The sequence below is a fragment of the Herpailurus yagouaroundi genome, unplaced genomic scaffold (genome assembly GCF_014898765.1).
Source record: "Herpailurus yagouaroundi ecotype Mexico unplaced genomic scaffold, PumYag 250, whole genome shotgun sequence".
NCBI classification, from domain to species: Eukaryota; Metazoa; Chordata; class Mammalia; order Carnivora; family Felidae; genus Herpailurus; species Herpailurus yagouaroundi.
In genome coordinates, this window is record NW_024412467.1 from 10,947,083 (window position 1) to 10,960,306 (window position 13,224).

A 13,224-nucleotide genomic window follows, 5' to 3' on the forward strand; every position below is an offset into this window, starting at 1 on the left:
TTCTACTTCCTAATGTCTAAAATGGTAAATGTAGGTAAATTTTGAGTGTCAGGAGATTCTAGTAAATTAGAAAGCATTTCCTCTCTTGCGGCATAACCGTGATCATGTATGGGAAGAAAAATTAGGTTTAGGAAAGGAAGGGGGAGGGGAATGAAAACGACATAAGAAATTAACTCTCAGGCCTGTGGGCCTTTTTCTGAGGACCCCACATGGGTTTTTATTTTTATTTTTTTATTTTCTTTTTTTTCCCACGTGGGTTTTTATAAGTCAATTTAAGAAACAGTAAGGCTGTCTGAGCAAAAAAAAAAAAAAAAAAAAAAGAAAGTTCACCTGTCGTCAGGAGCATTGTCCTTCAGTGCCTCGTGCGTGAGGAACAGACAGAGTCGCCTGTGTGCAGACAGGGGAAGGTGGCTAAAGGACACTGAAGTCCCGAAACCGGTCACCCCAGATGCTGATCAGATCACTCGTGTGCAGTACTGTGCGCTCTCAGCTCCCCTGAGGCTGCAGCGATGCGTGTGTTGTGTCATCCTCACACGGTATGAAGTGTGTGTTTTTACATACTTTAGACTCTAATCTTGTCTCTCGACCCAGGGCCTCGATTTATATATGAACATATTTGAAGAAGCAGCAGACAGAGAAGGGTGGTGTTCCCGTTGTGTCATGATCTCCTTAGAGTAAACTCAGCTTGTTTTACTAGATTTTTAGACAGACTGTTTCATAAAATGGCAAGAGTTTGGGGGCTTTTTTTGTCTGTGTGTCTCGTTTTCCTCTCCTGCTTATGATTATATACAAAAAGTGATGAAATGGAAATAACTTTGTTTTGGCTTAGACCAAACCTTTGTCTCAAGTGGGTGTTTCCTGAGGGCTGCGCCTCCTTTCTCCTGTCTCGTGACAAGTCTCCAGCCCACTCCTGGCCCAGTCCCTCGTGAGTCCCTCGTGAGTCCCTCGGGAGGCCATGCGATAGCCCACAAACGCGCTGATTCTGTGTACTGGATCAGTGGGCAGGCCTTCGTTCTAAGGAATATTGACATTTTCTGGAGAATTTGTGAAAAAGACGTTGTCACATCGCAGTTTGCAAAACACCATGGATTTTAGGATTATCAGCTCAGCTTATGTGGTACTTTCCTTACAACAAAATGATCTCCTTGTGTGTGAACTGTTGTCGTTTTAGTTGAGTACACGTGAGGGAGTTTCCTGTATGGGAATGGATACATTTCCTCCGGGTCAAATGCTCTTCTGAATAAACTCTCAACACTCCTTCTGTCTTTCTGAGTACTTAACGTTGTTGTCAAACCAAAGGAAAGGCTTTAATGCTTCAGTTTGTAAATAGGAATTTTAGGGAGTGATTCAGAGGCTATCTTTAGTTGATCATTTGGAGGCGATTTATTACTTTCCGGAATGCTCTTTTTCATGCTGTATGGGTTTCTCTGCCAACCCTTCCATAGTCCCTGAGCAAATGGCATTTCTGGACTAAAATGAATCTTGTTAAGCTCAGGTGTTTCTCAGTAGGTACCGCACCAATTATATGGGCCAATTTGATGACACTGTCCATTGCCGGCCCCCCGAGGCTCACCGTAGCCACTTCCTACTCCCACATTTAGCCTCAAAGGTTCTGCATGTTTGTTCTCAGCCCGTATAACGGCACGCGAGTGTTTCCTGAGCTGCTGTGTGCTGTTTATCTTCTGCATCTTGAACATCTGGCCTGCGGGGACTGCCTCAGGCAGCTTGGTCACCAGGTGCAAGTCAGGCCACCAGGTGCAAGTCAGGCCACCAGGTGCAAGCCCACTACCTAGACCCCATTGTGCGCCCAGCGCCCCCCTGCTCCCAGACACTCGGCATTTGTGACTGTCACCAGTTCATTCATCAGACTTTGCTCGATACCTTGCAGGCACTACAGCTGCTGAGTTGAACATGTAACGGAGGAAAACCTTTTTCCTCTACGTCTTTGGTCTAGTGCTTAGGGCCCTGGAAAATAAGTTGACAAACAACAGCTCAACAGGAGAAAAGGCATACCGATTTTATTTGATGTTAATATTTTAATTTTTACATGCGCCCAGCGGTCGTTATAGGAAAGAAGTGAAGGCCCACAGCAGCAGCTAGGCCTGCGGGCTTACACACCATTTTAAGAGAGCAATAAATTGTCAAGAACGAGACGAAGAGGGTGAGTTGGGGCGTCTGGGGGTGGTAAACTACAGGACGGTCCGTAGGTGGGGGAACCTGATGGGAGATGAAGGTGACTTAGCAAGGTTTGCTACGTGCAGACGACATCGGAGCCTTCTCTGATGATGAGTCATCCTGGGGTTTAAGACTCGTCTTCCTCTTCCTGGTGTGGGAGAGGGGAGCACTTTACAAAGGGAAATCTGCAGCCTGCTTTTAGACAGAAAGGGGTGGGCCGAAGAGCTTGCCCTACACCTGCTGCTTCTCCTTTGCCTTCAGCTCATCTTGATGCCAAAGTGGCGTCTTGCGGGGTGGTATATGCTGATCGCCTTTAAAAGGCACAGTGTCTGCCCTCCAGGAATTTAGTATCTGGCCGAGTGACAGAGGGCACGCAAATGGCACAAGACGTGTCCGTTACCTCCGGGAGCCCAGAGGAGAGAGCCTAAAACTTCTAGCGTTTGCCAGAGGGCAGAGGTGTGCTGGGTGCAGGCCTCTGAGCACAGGGCAAGCAGAGTCACCACGTAGGGACGCGAGACAGGAGGGAGCACCGTAGGATGTCGGTCGGAAGGCGTTCGTCTCCGGGAAAGCCGTTCCTCAGGGATACTTCCTGAATGGTGCTCGAGTTTCTAAGCTGATCTTCCAAGAGTCTCCATTGCCCATGATGTAGTTGAAGAGCCAGGAGAAAACAGGAAGGCAGAAGGTAAGATCTCCGAGCACATTTGGAATCAGGAGTAGTGCATCCCTGACAATTCCTGCTTGTCTCTTTCACTCTCCGGTTCCTCTTCCTGCGAGGCAGTAGTGCCTTCTCGGCCAGAAGTCCCTACTAAGGTCCCCAGGGCGGCTGCCTCCCCCCGTCCCTCTCTTCCCTTCTTCAGTCATCCTTCTTTCCGCCCCTGGCTCCCCCTTCTGTACAGCCATTAATCCGAGAGAAGGATGAGGGAGAAGACAAGCATGTGAAAACAAACTCACATTCCCTTTTGAATGTCAGTCTCCTCAAAGCTCCCAAATACAACATTCCGCTCACTTAGGAGAGGCACGTTCAAACAGAAGTCTCGCGATGGTGAGATCTCAGGACGCAGCACTAAGGGAAGTGAGCATACGCGGACTGCCCCACATGCCGACCGGTCCCCTGTCCCCCGAATCCCTGCAGCTTCTTCCTCTGCTTCCGGACTCTTGGATGTGCTCAGGGGCCGTCTCCTGCCATCCCCGCTGGCTGCACCACCGGCCTTCCTGGGAAGCACACAGTCCATCTCCCCGTCTTTTAGCTGGCGGCCATATATGACACTCCTTTATTCGTAAGTCACTTGCTCAGAAGTTTTCAACAGCTTGCCATTGAAAGCGATAAATCCCCATTTCTAAAATATTTTCTGGAAACAATCACATTTCCAACGGATATGATCAGCTTTCAAGCATTCTGAGGTTTGACTGTTGCTGAACCTTTTAGAAGCAGAATATTTCCAACTTGGGGCTTGAGGACATTTATAACGGGAGGCCCTTGCAATCAGAAGCACATTCAGCTTTGTGTCCTGTGTGATAAATAAATATTTTGTATTGCAGATATAGGCAATATTCTGCTTGCAGTGTGTGTAAATGTTGTGGGAAATACAATTCAGAGTCATTTAAAAAGTGCCACTGAATTCATAGTAGATTTTTGTTGCCATGCTATTTTCTCAGGAACAGCGCAGCCACTCTTAAACCTGAAAAGGTTTGCAACCGTTGTTCTAGGTTGCAGTTTTTCGGCCATTTAATTTGAAATCAGGAAGTATAAGTACGACATCTATAAAGGTGGTTGTTTCAAATATTACCGAGTGTTCTTCAGCGATATTTAAAAATCTAAAGCGGGTCAGAATGAAGATGGCAGAGCAGGAAGATCTCAGCTCTCCACCTGCCACAGACACATCAAAATAACTACATCTAAAAACAGAATAACTACATATGGACCAACTGTTGCTGGGAATGACCTGAAGATTGGCAGAGCTGATTTTACAGAACTAAGGATATAAAGAAAAAGCCGCATCGAGACAGGAAGAGTACAGACACGGCTTAGTCGAGACCCACACCTTGAGCCCAGTGACCCACAACAGGAGGGATGTCACGACTGCAGAGGCCCTCCCCGAGGAACAAGGGGTCCAGGCCCCACATCGGGCCTCCTGGGGGGCCTACCCACACAGCCAGGAAGACAAGCCCAGACAACATCTGGCTTTGAAAGCCAGCGGGGCTTAACTCTGGGAGAGACAGAGACTTACAGGAAACTGAGGCTTCATTCCTAAAGGCAGCACGTACAGGCGCCCTCACTCTAAGACCCAGCACAGAGGTGGCATTTTGAAAGTTGCCTGGGTTACGCGTGAAGGGGATTCAATGACTAGTTTTAGGGCATGTGCAGGAGGGGCAGGAATCTTCGGAACTGTCTCCAGGGATGGCAGGTGCCATTTTTTTTTCCCCCACTCCCGTTCTGTATGGCCGGCCAGGTGCTTGTGGGAGCCATTTCTGACCCTCTGCTGCCCTGCCCTGGTGCTCCCCCGTGGACTTGCCCTTCCCAACCTGCTCACCCTGGCTGGGGCCCCTCCTGAGGAGTTGCCTGCCCTGCCACACCCGATAGGTGGCGTCAGCCACCACCAACACCCCTCCCAAGTGGCCCCCCCCTTCCCCACCACACCCAGCAGGCCGCCCAGTCCAGAACTGGCACCGCCCCAGTCGTCCCCCACCCCACGGGGCAGCTCCACACACCAGAGTGTTTGTAGGAGTTGTAGCCGACCTTGCAGAGAGCTGCACCGAGAGTTGGCTCCACACTCCAGCACACCCAGGCCAGGGGGACAGCACACACACCAGCAAATCTGCACCAGTTGCAGCCCAGCCACCACAGGTGGGCATGTGCAGCCCACACTGGAGCACCCAGGGGTGCAGGTGACTGGGGAAGGTTTGCACTACTGGACTTCACAGGACACCTTCTATATAAAGCCATCCTTCTAGACTGTGAGATGTAACTGATACACCTACTATGTAGAGAGAAGCACAGAGAGGCAGGAGGAAGCCAGAGGAGTATGTTCTAAATGAAGGAACATGACAAAACCTCAGCAAAAGAAGTAAATGAAACATAAACAACCTATCAGGTAAAGAGTTCAAAGTAATGGTCATAAAGAGACTCAAGATCTATTACAATCAAAATGTCAACAGTTAAAAGTGAAGAGAGAATCTTAAAAGCAACAGGAGAGAAACAATTAGTTGTGTACAAGGGACTCCCCGCCTCCATAAGACAGCTGATTTTCAGCAGAAACTTTGCAGGCCTGAAGGGAATGGAACAATGTATTCAAAGCGCTGAAAGAAAAACAAAAAACAAAAAACTTACAACCAAGATACTCTACGTGGCAAGGTTATCACTCAGAATTGAAGGAGAGATAAGGAGTTTACCAGACAAGCAAAACCTGAAGGAGTTCATCACCACTAAATTGGCCTTACAAGAAAATTAAAGGGACTTCTTTATTTATTTTTAAGTTTTTATTCAAATTCCAGTTAGTTAGCATACAGTGTGATATTAGTTTCAGGTGTACAATGTCGTGATTCAACACTTCCATATATCACCCAGTGCTCCAGCCAAAGACATAGAGTGGCTGAGTGGATAAAAACAAAAGACCCATCTATAAATTGTCTACAAGAGACTCGCCTCAGGTGTAGATACATAGAGACTGAAAAAGAAGAGATGGAAAAAGGTATTTCATGCAGATGGAAAAGAAAAGAAAAGCTAGAGTAGCAATACTCATGTCAGACCAAATAGACGTTAAAACAAAGACTATAATGAGACAGAGGAGCATTACATGATGATAGAAGAATAAATCCAACAAGAAGATATACCACTTGTAAATATCTATGCATACAGCATAGGGGCACCTAAATACATAAAGCAAATATTAACATAGTGGGAGAAATTGATAGTAATATAATAATTGTAGGGGATTTTAACACCCTACTTATCAATGGGTATAGAAAACCAATAAGGAAACATTGGCCTTAAGTGATCCACTAAACCAGATGAACTTAATAGATTCATAGAGAGCATTTCATCCCAAACCAATAGATTACACATTCTTTTCAAATGTGCATGGAACCTTTTCCAGGATAGACCACATAGGAGGCCACAAAACAAGTCTTGGTAAATTTAAGAAAATTGAGATCATATCAGGCATCTTTTCTGACCACAATGGTATGAATCTAGAAATCACTTACAAGAAGAGAACTGGAAAAAACACGAACATGTAGGGGCGCTTGGCTGGCTCAGTTAGTGGAGCATCTGACCCTTGCTTTCAGAGTCATAAGTTTGTGCCCCACGTTGGATGTAGAGATAACATACATACATACATACACACAAAACCAAAAAACAAACAAAACAAGACCCACAAACATGTAGAGGCTAAACAACATGCTACTAAACAACCCATTGGGTCAACAAGGAGATCAAAGAGGAAATCAAAATCTGTTGAATCCATCAAAGGCAGTTCTAATAGGGCAGTTTGTAGTGATAGAGACCTACCTCAGGAAACAAGAAAAATCTCAATCTAACCTTACATCTGAAGGAACTAGAAAAAGAAGATCAAAGCCCAAAGTTAATAGAAGAAAAGGTATAATAAGACCAGAGAAGAAATAAATAGATACCAAAATTAATAATAAAAAAGATCAGTGCAACTAATAGTTGACTCTTTAAAAAGATAAAGTCAACAAACCTTTAGCTAGACACATCAAGAAAAAAGAGACCATCTAATACATAAAATCAGAAGTGAAAGAGAAGTTACAATGGATATCACATAAATACAAGAGATCATAAGAGACTACTACAATCAGTTATAAACCAACAGATAATGCAACCAGAAAAAAATAAATTTCTGGAAACTTGCAGTCTTCCAAAACTGAGTCAGGAAGAGATAGAAAATTTGAAGACATTGGTTACCAGCAATGAAATTGAATCAGTAATCAAAACAATCCCAACAGGGGCGCCTGGGTGGCGCAGTCGGTTAAGCGTCCGACTTCAGCCAGGTCACGATCTCGCGGTCCGTGAGTTCGAGCCCTGCATCAGGCTCTGGGCTGATGGCTCAGAGCCTGGAGCCTGTTTCCGATTCTGTGTCTCCCTCTCTCTCTGCCCCTCCCCCGTTCATGCTCTGTCTCTCTCTGTCCCAAAAATAAATAAACGTTGAAAAAAAAATTTTTAAAAAGACAATCCCAACAAACAAAAGTCCAGGATTAGTTAGCTTCACAGGCAAATTCTACCAAACATTTAAAGAAGAGTTAATACCTGTCCTCAAACTATTCCAAAATTTTTAAGAGGAAGGAGTGCTTCCAAATTCATTCTACAAGGCCAGCATTACCCCAATACTGAAACCAAAAATACCACAAAAAAGAAAATTACAAACCAGTCTCCTTGGTGAACATAGATGCAGAAATCCTCAAGAAAATATTAACAAACCAAATTCATCAGTACATTAAAAAGATCATGCACCATAAATCAAGTGGGATTTATTCCAGGGATGCAAGGATAGTTCAATAACTACAAATCAATCAATCTGACACCCCACATTATCAAAAAGGATAAAAATCATGATCGTTTGAACAGATGGAGAAAAAGCAATTGACAAAATTTGACATCCATTTATGGAAAAAACTCAAGTTGGTATGAAGGAATGTACCTTAATAAAGGCCATATCTGAAAAATGTACAGCTAACCTTATGTTCAATGGTGAAAAACTGAGTTTTTATTCTAATATCAGGAACAAGATAAAGATGCCCATTTTTGCCACTTTTATTCAACACAGTACAGGAAGTCCTAGCCACAGCAATCAGAAAAGAAAAAAAGGCCTCCAAATTGGAAATATAATACAATTGTCACTATTTGCAGATGACATGACAGTATATATAGAAAACTCTAAATACTCCATAAAAAAACCATTGGAATAAATGAATTCAGTAAAGTTGTAGCATACAAAATTATTATACATAAATCTGTTGCATTTCTATGCTTGAACTGTCAGAGGAATTAAGAAAACAATCCCATTTGCAACTGCATCAAAAAGAATAAAATACCTAGGAATAAATGTAACCAAGGTGAAAAACCTGTACTCTGAAAACTATAAGACACCAATGAAAGAAACTGAAGATAGCACAAATAGATGGAGAAGTATACCATATTCATGGATTGGAAGAATTAGTATTGTTAAAATATTCATACTACCCAAAGCAATCTGTAGATTCAGTGTAATCCTTATGAAATACCAATGGCATTTTCCACAGAAGTACAACAGATAATCCTAAAATTTGTATGGAACCACAAAAGACACCCAATAGCCAAAGAGTTAGCTTAAGAAAGATCTAGCCACAGATGGGGTGCCGCCCACATTTCTGCCAGCCAAGTTAATGACCATGAGTGTTGAGACAACAAAGGCCCTTTATGGACCAGGACCCCTTATGACAAATTCTTCTTAGAACTTACAAGACACACAAGGAGAACCTGCTTATCAGCTGCTATTTGCCTGTACCACACCAGTGCATGCATCTCTGGTTGGCAGAGACCTGAGTGAATATTCTCGCTGGTTGGTCATAAAGCCAAGCGCTCAAGACATAGAACAGTTCTAGATGAAAACCTTATCCGGTTTTTCTTATATGCATGTTAAGAGCTTTATTTAAGCCTTGGGTCTCAGAGCCAATACGAATTCATAAAAGAGATATACCACTGGGTTGGGGATTGTGTGGTATTTTACAGTGTACCTCATTGCAGAGAAATTTTCTTAAAGTTGATGAACAAGTGTGAAAAAAAGATTTTTTTGTGCCCAACTTATTCTATCACAGGAGTTATTGAGTTAGGTGGTCAGCACTCTAATAGTGTTCTACCCGTGCCCACCAATTGTGCAGCTTTGGCTTCTAAGATGTTCCTTAGCAACAGCCTTTACGTCATCTGCACAGTAACCCACTGCAGTATTTGTCAAAACAGATGCCAGTCTGGTGAGAAATGGTAACTCACCAGTCTGTGAGGCCAGCTAGGACAGCAGGCTTCTAGAGCCTCTGCCTGCATTTTGGCCTCTGGTTTTCCTCCTTGTGACAACGGCTAGAGACAAAGAGTGACCATCTCTGGGAAGAAAAGGATTGATAAAAACCAAGAGTACTTATAATGAATCTTTACTAGAGTTGCTGTACCCAAGGGTCCAGTTCCACAACTGTTTTCTTCTGCTACTCTAAATTTAGGAAAGGCGGTGGGGGGCGGGGGGCAGGAGGAGGACGCTCCCTTGTAGGGAGATTCCAGCCCCTGTAAGCAGAAATTCAGGAGACTGATGTGGTAAGAATTTTGCTATACTTGTCAGAGGTCCCAGAATCTCTCTGCTGCAAGGAGCCCTGGAGCGAGCAGGTTGCAGCCAGTGAAATTGGTCCCTTCATGGTCACCAAATGTAGGGGTGGAAAATTTTTCCTTGCACCCACTAGGTTCTTTGGTTTGTCTAGACAGATTAACAGGAGAAAAGCAAATTAACTTTGCACCGACGGAGCTCCATGAAAATATGAGACCCCCAAAGCAAGTCAGGCTGTTACCCTGCATATGCCATCCTTAGCTAAGGAACCGGGTAGGGACCTGGGGCTAGAAATGGGAGGAGGCCGATTCACAGAACAATCAGAAGAGCAGATCTTTTAGATGTTTGCCCTGCTCGTAAGGTCTGTGTGTTTGGATTCTTCTCAGTGTCCTTTTGTCTTGGAGGTAAGAATGCTCCTTTCCTTTAGGTCTGGGGAAGGCATCTGTGACCTACTTCAGGGGAGAGAGACAGGGAAGGTCAGAGTGCACGTCCTGCTTCTGCCATTTCTCAGACTCCTTCTGCTTAAAGCATTCAGTACGCCAAGGTGCCATATTTTGGGGCAACCTCTTGAACTCCATCACCAGTCACATATTTTTACATCTGTCCCGAATCTCTTGGCATACCCTATATCATATCTCACTTTGGATATGTGTACTTGTTCTTCCCAATTTTTATTTGCTAGAGTTTTGTCTGTTAGTTTCAAATACAAATATGATTTTATATTGTTCACATGGATGTATAATTGGAGATGGTGGGAAAACGTCTCCAGGTTGTTTCTGTTGTCTCTGGAAATGGAGAAGGATGAGAACCCACTCTGGGTTAGGTCTGGGGTGCGGGGCACAGAAGTGATCTGACCACAGTGGTTTTGTTACCTATTGTATGGAGCCACTAAGCCATTGAGCAGGGAATGGGTAAAGGATTCCACAGAATCAGATGGAGCTGCTACAGAGGGACTTCTGTCCTGAGACACTTGTCTGTCACTGGTAAAAATGACTATGCTTGTTTCTGATTCTACATTTTGGTTGCTGCTGAAGATTGTCCTTTTTAGAGGATACTCCAGATGTTTTGGAGAGCATCAAGGAGAGGACGTTTCTGTCGTTTCCATGAATTGTGCCAGCTTCCCCATCTTCTATTTATTCTTTCCCATTATAAAAATATTTGTACCAAGTAAAAAATCTGAATGCAGTGGATGCACAGATACAGTTCACCTAGAGCAGTGGGTCTCAGAAGGCTGGTCTGTGGACCTGCGGCATCAGCACCATCTGGGAATTGGTTAGAAATGCAAGTTCTCTGCCCCACCAATTACTGAGTCAGAAACTCTGGGCAGAGGGCCCAACAGTCTCTGTGTCCAGCCCTCCAGGTGACTTTGATGCCACTAAATGTCTAGAGACCCTGGCCTACTATCTCCATAACTCATTAGAATGAACTCTATAGTAGTTGACTTTCACATTTAGACACAAGCAGTTGGCTTATACCTTTTATAAAGTTTTATACCTTTATAAAGTTTTTTGGGGCGCCTGTGTGGCTCAGTCGGTTAAGCTTCTGACTTCAGCTCAGGTCATGATCTCACAGTTCCTGAGTTCAAGCCCCGCATCAGGCTTGGTGCTGACAGCTCAGAGCCTGGAGCCTGCTTCGGATTCTGTGTCTCCCTTTCTCTCTGCCCCTTTCCCACTCGTGCTCTGTCTCTCAAAAAAAGAAAAAAAAAAATGTTAAAAAAGTTTTTCATGTAGTAACCAAAAAATACCTTTGGAGTTTGAAAGGATTCCTCTAAAGATCTACCCATCCTCTGCCCCAATAATTATTATTAAGTAGGTTAATACCCTAAGTAAAATTCAGGAAAGTATCGGATTTGACTTAAAAATGCTAGGAAATTAGGCTATTGTCTAAATATTTACAACACAGAGCTTTTAGCCGGGAGGGTCTTTTTTTTTTTTTTTTTTTTTTCCAGTCTTCCAAGAAAAAAAATTGGAAATCATCCAAAGAATAGTATATTATGATACAGGCTTGATATTTTATCATTTTTATGTACTGTTTCTGTAAAAGGTATGTTTCATCCACATATCGCAGAATGATAGCACGTGCAGGTGGTGTGGAGCCATTGCTTGGAACTGTGATCCACACCCCCCACCCCCCCCCCCCGGTGAGTTGTGTGTTGGTCCCTGTAGGAGGCACAGTGGTCTTGGTGCTGCCCGGACTCATTTCAGGCCACCAGGCTGCCCTGTCAGCCTCCCACCTTGAGCCCACGAGTTTGAACAGGTTCACGAAGCCTCTGGCCACAGGCGGAGCTTCTCACTTATCCATTAATCCTTAAACCTTTCCGTTCGAATTGTTCTTTAAGCAATAAAAAGGCTGGGAAGACGAAAGCAAAAATACTGTCAGGGTTTTCTTAACAGTTGGAGCTAATTTTCTTGAAATGTCACTGTCTAACGGAAGAGGTTCCAAATTCCTACCGCTAATCTGATTTTCCTACAATTTCACCACAAAGCACACAGGATTTAGGATGACCTCTTCCTGCTCCAATCGAAAGCAAGTAAAAATAGAACTGTGGTACTTAAGGACTGGAGGTGAGCTCCTTATGGATGCCATCCAAGCCTGGCCTCCTCCCCCGCACTAACTGATGGGGGAGGGTCCCAGGCCTGGAGGGGTGAGCGGGGAGGCCCAGAGTCTCCCAGCCACACAGAGGTCTTTGGAGCTGCCTCACCCCTCCCACAGAGACAGCCAACAGCTGAGCATTTCTGTCTCACTGTTTCAGCAAACCTCATGCACATGGAGTTTCTAAGCTGTCCATTTTGCTAATACTCTAGATAGTGGTCATTTCCTTCAGGGCAGTTGATAGAAGTTTTAAAATGTTCCAGAAGTTTAGATACTAGAATAGTGTTTGTTTCCTGTGACATGGGTTTAGGAAACAGCTGTTCAGGAGCTGCCCCGAATGACTGGACATTGTGAGATCTCGCTAGGAGTGGCCATGAGTTCTTCGTTGTCCGAAAGAGTTCTTTTACTCTGTTTGCCGAACCTGCCAACTACTGTGTTCTAGGTAAGGAACACCTTCTCTTAGTTGCGTGTAAAAGAAAGAAGCAGCATTTCGTTCTTGGTAAATGTGTGTAAGGGGGTGTGTGTGTATGTGCGCGCGCGCGTGCGTATGTGTGTGTGTGTTGGAGGGTGAGGAAAAGTTAAGTCATTTAGCTTTCTTTAAAAAATTGGTTAACTTTACCATGCGCGGGAAAATTAAAAAAATAATAATAATAACCAGTGCTAAGGACTAAGGGCTCTGTGCTGCTTTACAAGAGTCCCAGAAATAATGCATGGTTTGCAGTACTTATAAATCAGTCTCGGAAACTAATTGTTGATGAAGGCTAGACCGAAAACTATTAAAAGCTGTAGAAATGTGGGGCCCAGAAGTGGATATTTTAAAAGGCATGTTATAAAAACACCAATTCTAGGACAACATTAAGGAAAGGTCTGTTTGTGCTCCGATCTAAGACCATTTGTATTCATTTTATAAGGCGGTTGGGAGACTTTAAAAATGGTTGTGTAGATGGCCTCATTCTGAAAACCAATTTAAGTTAGAAATTAAGCCATACTGCTAACTAGTAAAAATAAAGAATAAGTGAGTTTTAACACTGGAAAGAAATCTTACATGTTTTGTTGTCGTCTAAATCCTGAGTTTCCAAAACAGAGTTTTTCCGAAATTAAATATAATTTATTAAATCCAAATGTAAAGAAAACTAAAGTGGGGGGGGGGGGGGGG

The 13,224-nt window shown here is 44.0% G+C and overlaps 1 protein-coding gene across 3 annotated transcripts in view; it reads left to right on the top strand.

The window, feature by feature from the left end:
* DTNBP1 (dystrobrevin binding protein 1) overlaps positions 1-13,224 on the top strand; it is a 136,270-nt gene that overhangs the window by 104,689 nt on the left and 18,357 nt on the right. The window lies entirely within an intron of this gene.